Consider the following 7,779-nt stretch of genomic DNA (forward strand, 5'->3'; position numbering starts at 1 on the left):
ATATTTGCTGTCCAAATTTCTAACAACTGAGACAATAAATTGCCAAAGATTCGAATCCTTTCAAAATACCCTCAAACCATAAACACGGAAAAGATTGTTGTACAACTCCAATAATTTTTTTTCAAACTAACTATTTGATCTGTTTTCCTACATGTGGGTCATACATATCTAATAATTGATTTTTTTTTTTTTTTTTAAAAAAAAAAGTTGTTAGAGTTGTAGAGAAGTTGTAAACGTATCATATCTCTAAACACACTTATATACATATATAATTATTATAATTTTGAAAACTCTTTTATGAAATATAATATAATGCAGAATATAAAAATAAATAGACACAAAGAATTACGTGGTTGGTCTATGACCTACATCCACGAAGAGTAATGATACATAGCACCCTATTGTCCCCCTCAAAATTGATGTGGCTCTTAAAATCACCATTAGATCAAAAATAGATCATTATTAAATTTTGATCCAATGATGATTTTAAAAATCACATCAATTTTGAGAGGATAAAGGAGTGCTATATATCATTACTCCATCCACATGATAAAGCCCAAATAGCTACATTTTGCTCTTATTTCTTTGAGTGATATTTACAATATAACAAGCTCATACTTATAGGGGAATTAAATAATACAAATAGACTTTAACTACAACTAGGTAACCCTAACTAAGTGATAGACTTCAAGATAGTCTTCAACTGTAGTTAGGTCACAGTTTTCAATTGTGAGTAAGTAATAGTCTTCAACTATAGCTTAGATTCTTGATCTCTTAATATACTTTAATATTTTAACACATTACATTTTACAGATCCAATGAATATATTTTCATCTAAATAATATAACACCATATACACTGTTACAACTTACATGCAACAAAAAAAAATTAATTTGAATCCATTCCCACAAGATTATTAAAATTAAAGTTTCTATTAACCATATGATTATAGGTACAATTGATCCTCCTAATTCATGCAAGAATATGTTGGACAACAGGGGTCAATGGATATATATATATAATATTTTGTCACTTCAAGACATAACTCTTAATCACATTATTCGTGTGATAAGATTGTCCCCTACTTAGCTTTTTATTCATACAAGAATATATTGGTCAACTGGGGTCAATGGATATATATAAATATATAATATATAATATTTTGTCACCTCAAAATACAATTCTTGATCATCTTGTCCATGTGATAAGGTTGTCCTATAATTAGCATTAGAATTTTTTTTCTAAAAAAAAAAAAAAAAGAAGTAGAAATTATCATTAGGGGGATAAGAAGTTATATATATATATATATATGCACTTTACTTTATGGTTATTTGCTTAGTGAGTGATAATATTTGATGCAGCAAACCGAGAGGGCCGGGGAGGCATTAGAGTAGTAGTGAGTGAATTGAAGAGTTAGATGTGGATGTGGATGTGGAGGTGGGTCCTATATCCACCCAGACCAGTCACCACCCCACCACCAACGGACAAGAGATTCCAATATGGCCAACATGAAAGAAACCCAACACGCACGTTAAAGGGGAGTCTCTGTAATATGAGAAGAGAGAGAGATACTGGGGCCTAGGGGGAAGGGGGACCAAAGCATCAAATCCAAGCCAACTGTATCCATCAATGGCTGACCACATTGCACCCCGTAACAATGTGCAGACAAAGATCTCACTTCAAATTTAGTATATATATATATATATATTCAATGTCTTGCCATTATTGCCCTCTCGAAGAATATCTTTTTTTATGGTATGATTTCATATTTGAGTTGCGTCGAAAATTGATTATAGAATTAAGGAAAATGTTAGTTTTACAACACTCACACAACATGGCACAATACCCCCTCACATGAGGGTGAGACCCATACACTGTGGTCCACTCTCATGTGAGGGGGTATTGTACCCATGTTGTGTGGGTATTGTGCAGCAATCAAACCCCTAGAATTATATAGGTTAATCTTAATCCGACTTTTGAACTCACTAATTTCGTGTTGGTTTATGTCATGTTCACAGGTTGATCGTGTTAAAAATTAACAACCATAAATGTCGTGCATTGGGTTCGGGTGGTGTCGTAGTATGGGCAAGGGCAGAGCCAGCTTTTAGATTTTTTTTAGATTTTTTTTTTTTTTTTTTTTTGGGAAAAGCTTGGGGGGCCATGGACCCCCTAAGTCTTCACCTAGCTACGTCCCTGGGTATGGGTATAAGACTATACAGATTAGCTTTGACCATCAACCTTAATTTCGTGTTATGCTCCATTTATTTGGGCATAAAATATTTTTTGTATTTTTCAGTGTTTGGTTGCACTAAACAAATTATGGTCAACGGAAATTATTTTCAATTTGACTATAAAATCCTCTTTAAATTTTGAAAAACGATTTACGGTTGGTAGCTCGAATCTATTGTCGAAGGTCCCCGAATTTTGATATTCGATTGTCGGAAACCGGCGGCACTAGCCGGATTTCGGTGGACCAAATTTTGGTCAGTTTGGCCTGAATCTGGAAATTTCTACCAGAATCCAGCGTCGTCCGGCTACCGTCACCGGATTCCGGCGAACCAGATTTCGGCCAAACTGGCTTGAATCTAACAAGTATAGCCAGACTTGCCATACTGGCCAAGATTCCTGTCAGTTTGGTAGGAATCTGGTGGCCGAAATCCAGCTATTACCGATGGATTCTGGCCTCCATCGTCGGAATCCTGTCGGTCAGTGACAAAATATCGTCACTGATGGTTTTTTACCGTTTGTATTTTTTTGTAAAAGCCAAACACTAAAAAATATTTTCAGAGAAATCATTTTTTCTCTGAAAAATAATTTCATTAAAAATATTTTACGTCGAAACAAACGTAGCATTAATTTTATATCAAATTTGCAGATTGCGTCGAAAATTGGGGCTAAAAAATTATTCTATAAAAGAGTGGGGCAAGTTGGGAATTTTGGCTGTGGGAATGAAAACCAGGGTTGCTAAAATAATTAGGCTACTTTTAATACTTAGAATATCCGTAATATGTATGAAGTCAAATTGTAAATGGTTGATGCATGATGGACAATGTGGATGGATTGTTTCGAAAGCCATATATTCCATTATGACGACTTATCTATCATGTACCCCCCTGTACTTATGTGTGATGTTATATGAACATGGCGATGGGGTGTTATAAAAGACCAAAATAGTTTGTCAAGTGGAAGAAACTCATGCTGTCCTTCATGATAACCCCAGTAGGGCAAATTTTATGATATCAAATATAGAATTTTGGACCTATTTACTTTCACGTCACCCACTATCTGGCAAATCAAGCAAAATCTCATGGACTATATATATATATATATATCATTCTATTGTACGTATACCTTAAAGGGTCCAATCCAAACTAATGGCAAAATATAACAAAGATGATGATGTAATGAAATGGATGTGTGACCCAAAACATATATCTCCCACTTTGAGCTAATCGTGCTTGAGTTTCTTTGGCAAATTGCAAGTTTTTAAGTATCTCTTAAATTGATTCTGCCATACAAGTTGTCACTTGTCAGTATCTCAAAAGCCTAATGTTAATAGGAGATGATGAGTTGAATGATTTATATATTATAATTATGCATACGTCCAAATGAATTGAAACATTTGAGTACACAATTCTAACTCCTCTCTTTACATGCGGGTCAAAGCTTCTTTCAATAAGTGGAATTTAATATTTAAGAGGCGATGTTTAAACTTAAAACTTTTACTTTGATATCACGTTAAATCATCAACTATTTCAAAAACTTAAAGTCGGATGAGAAATGATTTTTTTTTCCCTTAATTAAGGAATGATTAATTGAATCATCCCCCAATTAATACTCTAAGAGAAATACAACTTAATCAAGAAGAGTACAACTATAAATCACAATTTTATTTCATAATTATCTAACAATACTAATGTGAAAATCTAAACCACCTATTGATTTTCTTTTTTTCTTTTTTCTTTTTTTTTTTAACAATAATTTATCCAAAGTGTTAAATTATCACTTATCTTAAAAGCTTAAACTGATATGAAGATATAAATTTAATCACTTAATTAATACTTCAACAGTCCCTCTCACGTGTAACGTGTAGGTTTAAACTACTCTTTTAATATGTGAGGCTCAACACGTGAAATATAATTGAAATGGGGTGAATAACGAAGTCAATGTTAAAACTCAGGACCTTTGACTTTGATACCATATTAAATTACCACTTATTCTAAAAACTTTAACATGGTATCAAAGCAGATTCCTTGGATGATGATGAACCTTTCCCTCACAGTGTTGAACACATGTTTGGCTAAAGTTGCTACATGTGAGAGGGCGTGTTAAAGTGTCATACATTGCTTATCCCAAAAGCTTTAACATGGTATCAAAGTGGGTTCTTTGGACGATGATGAACCTTTCCCTCCTGATGTTAAATACATGTTCAGCTAAAGTTGTCACACGTGAGAATGCGTATTAAAGTGTCATATATTGCTAATAGATACATGACTTGAACACTTCATAAGTCACGAACACCCCTCATTTCTCAAAACGTTTTTTGAGAGTGAATTAGACGCCTAAACTTTCACACAAAATATCAACATTATAGAATAAAAATGTAATTTTTAACATTAATATACCGATCAAGGAAGACATTAAAGAAGTAATTCAAAATGTGTATAATCAAAGGAAGATGATTTGTTGGTTAAACTAGACATAATGATTAAGGACAGATAATGATTAAGCAATTTTAAATGTGCCACTGAAGCTTAATGGATGGAATTAATTAGAAGAGAGTCAAACCTGGGAAATGTGCGAGAAGGTGCAGTGACTGTGAGCATGGAAAATTCCAGTTCATAAATTGTCTTTTAATTAGAGAATCTAATGCCTTTACAAAATATGGTAAGTCGCTTGGACCGTTGCCTATGGAAGTTTCAGGTGGCGCCGGTCCTGTGGGACCTCGAGAATGTTGAGAGGGACGATTCCTCTGTTTTTTAATTGGGTGTGCCATCAACAAATCTTTTTTATTTGTTTTCTCTTTCTCTCTTTTCGAGACGGTCCAAATCTTGGAAGACTCGGTCTATGATATACTAAATGGAAATTTCTCCTAGGTTAAATTGATATGTCTTTACAGAATTATATGGTTTAAGAATAGGTTTGGTAATTTTAACACGATTCGTAAATTCGATACGAATATAAAGGGTTTAGATTTAGGCTATAACCCGTTTATGACACATTTATGACCCACTAACCTGTTTATGACTCGTTTATGACCCATCAACCCGTTTATAACATATTTATGATGTGATAATTACATATTTTTTATCAAATTAGTTAAATGCGTTGACACGCTAACTCGATGGGTTAACACGACAACTCGAATTGCCAAGCCTATTTAAGAACATCATATGTCACATGTTATTTTAATTTTATTAAAAATGCATGTGAAAATAATTAAAATATTTAATTTTTCGGATAAACAAACAGGCGACGAGTTACTTGCAAAATAGGAAAAAAGGTCATAAAAAATTGCCGGTCACGAAAACCAAAGAACCTCCGATGCTTAGTTAGCAAGGTATTTTGTGAGAAAAATATGAATAAAGCGAGCAGCAGAAACATCGTAATTGACTTTTTGGGGAGTGCATGCCCTTTTAAAGAGAGGCTCCTAAATATGGTAATTGGTTTTTTTTTTTTAGGAAAATAGTGATATTTTCATTACTCCAAAATAGAAGCTACAATTCTGCCAACACAATGCTAAGAATAAAGGGTGAACACTCTTCTATCCATACCTTGTCTAGCATTTGAGAAATTGCACATTTAACCAACACATGGACTACCTCATTAATTAGCATCTTGTCTAACATACACTACCTCAGTAGATTGAGAATGAAAGAAACTATCTATAATGTCATCCAACAAGCTAGTGGCCATAACACCGATTGCAGGTACTCCTCTTCTGACCACTATTTATGAATCACCCTCAAGAAGGATGCATCCCTCCCCCTCCCCACATTTCTCTGCCAAGTGACACTGCATACCACGCCGCCCATTGCTTCAGCTGTTGTGGGAGCAACAATATAGGGGAGAAAGCTCGACTGTGCTGCCACAACACTGCCTTCCTCGTCCCGAATTGCAACACCAATACTCATTTTCGGAGCCTCCTTATCAATGGCCGCATTCCAATTGGATGTTTGCTGCGTGGCAGGCTATTGGCACTGTCAGTCCTATGATTATTTTTCATGTAGTTGATATTTCTGAGTGGGCTTATGGTAGATTTATTATATCAACTTGCTTTATAAAAGATATTAGCTTAGTAGATTAAATAAAAATAAATGCTTAATTCGAATATGATCGAAGAAAAACTTTATCATTAATATAATAGTATGAATACGAAGAACAAATAATAGGACAATAATAGATGGTGGAGAGAAGGGTCTCTCAGCTGTCAGTCAACATCATATCTACAAGCATATATTGGTTAACAGATCTGCTCCAAATTAATTATCATGTTAGCATAATTAAATCTGCTCATTCTCTTGCAACTTTTGTCCAGTGTCCATCGTTCTTAAGACATCGTTAGGGACTATAATATATGTTTATCATAGTGATTAGTGAAATAGAATGTATAACTTTACCTACAAATAAGCTAACAAGCAAAACTTTAGTATTTTTGATATTATCTATGTTGAGCGTTGTGCTTAATTAAATTGGTTTTTTAATATAGGTTTCACTCGATTCCATTCAAAAGAAAAAGAAACTTTCATGATCGACTTTGAAGACTAGGGCATTAGTGAAAGGACATAAATTTTTTACAAATTGGGATATAGGAAGTTTTTTATAAATTAACCTCTAAAAGTGACATGTGTCGGTCCCTTAATATGTGAGAAACACATTTTTTTAGAGATATGTTACTTGGTATTCTCTTGTCCTTTTCCGCTAGCATGTCATTGTCAATCCACTTTTATATCAATGTTAATTAAAAAGAAAAAATAAAGTAGCATTTGTCTATCTTTTAATAGCACGTGAGAATGCTATTAAAAAAACATGTATTTCTTATATGCTGACTAAGTAATACGTACATATCACTTTTAGAGGCCGATTTGTTAAAAATGTCCTACAATACAATTTGTAAGAAATTTCTTTTCTAGCTAATCAACTTAATCTAAAAAATAAATGAAAACACAAGTGCTAATCAAGCATGAGTGGGCCAGGAGCCGAGGTCAAACAAAGGTATTGCGTGGCCCACAGGATGGTGGTCCTACGAATTGAAGCCCAAGTCATGAGGCAAATCTGTGATCAACTACAGTAGATAGTAGATAGTCTTGGAAATGGGTTGGGGGACAAAGAAAACACCATAGAAACATATGGAGAGAGAGACAGACAAACAGACAGACAGAAATGAGAAAAACCCAAAAGCCGAGGAGGGATACCTTAGAACAGATTCTTAACACTACTGTTTATGTTTTAGATTTTTATGTTTAGTCGTCTTAGAACAGATTATGAACCCACCAGGCAGCTCATCACGTCTATAATATTTTCTATTCTCAATTTTGCATGATCTCCAACTGCCCCTTTACTACATATAGTTTCTCTTTCTTGAAAATTTTAATCAAATTTATATATTGATTTATTTTTAAACTTACTATTAAGCAATAAGATTAATTATCCATGTAAAATTTCAGAATGGGCCCAAATTTAGGTTTCAAATCTATCAAATTAAAAACTAAAATCTTAAATTCAAAATGATAAAAACATAAAGGAGGATCATGACCTGATTTCCCTTTAGGGTATTAG

The sequence above is a fragment of the Alnus glutinosa genome, chromosome 5 (genome assembly GCF_958979055.1).
Source record: "Alnus glutinosa chromosome 5, dhAlnGlut1.1, whole genome shotgun sequence".
NCBI lineage: Eukaryota > Viridiplantae > Streptophyta > Magnoliopsida > Fagales > Betulaceae > Alnus > Alnus glutinosa.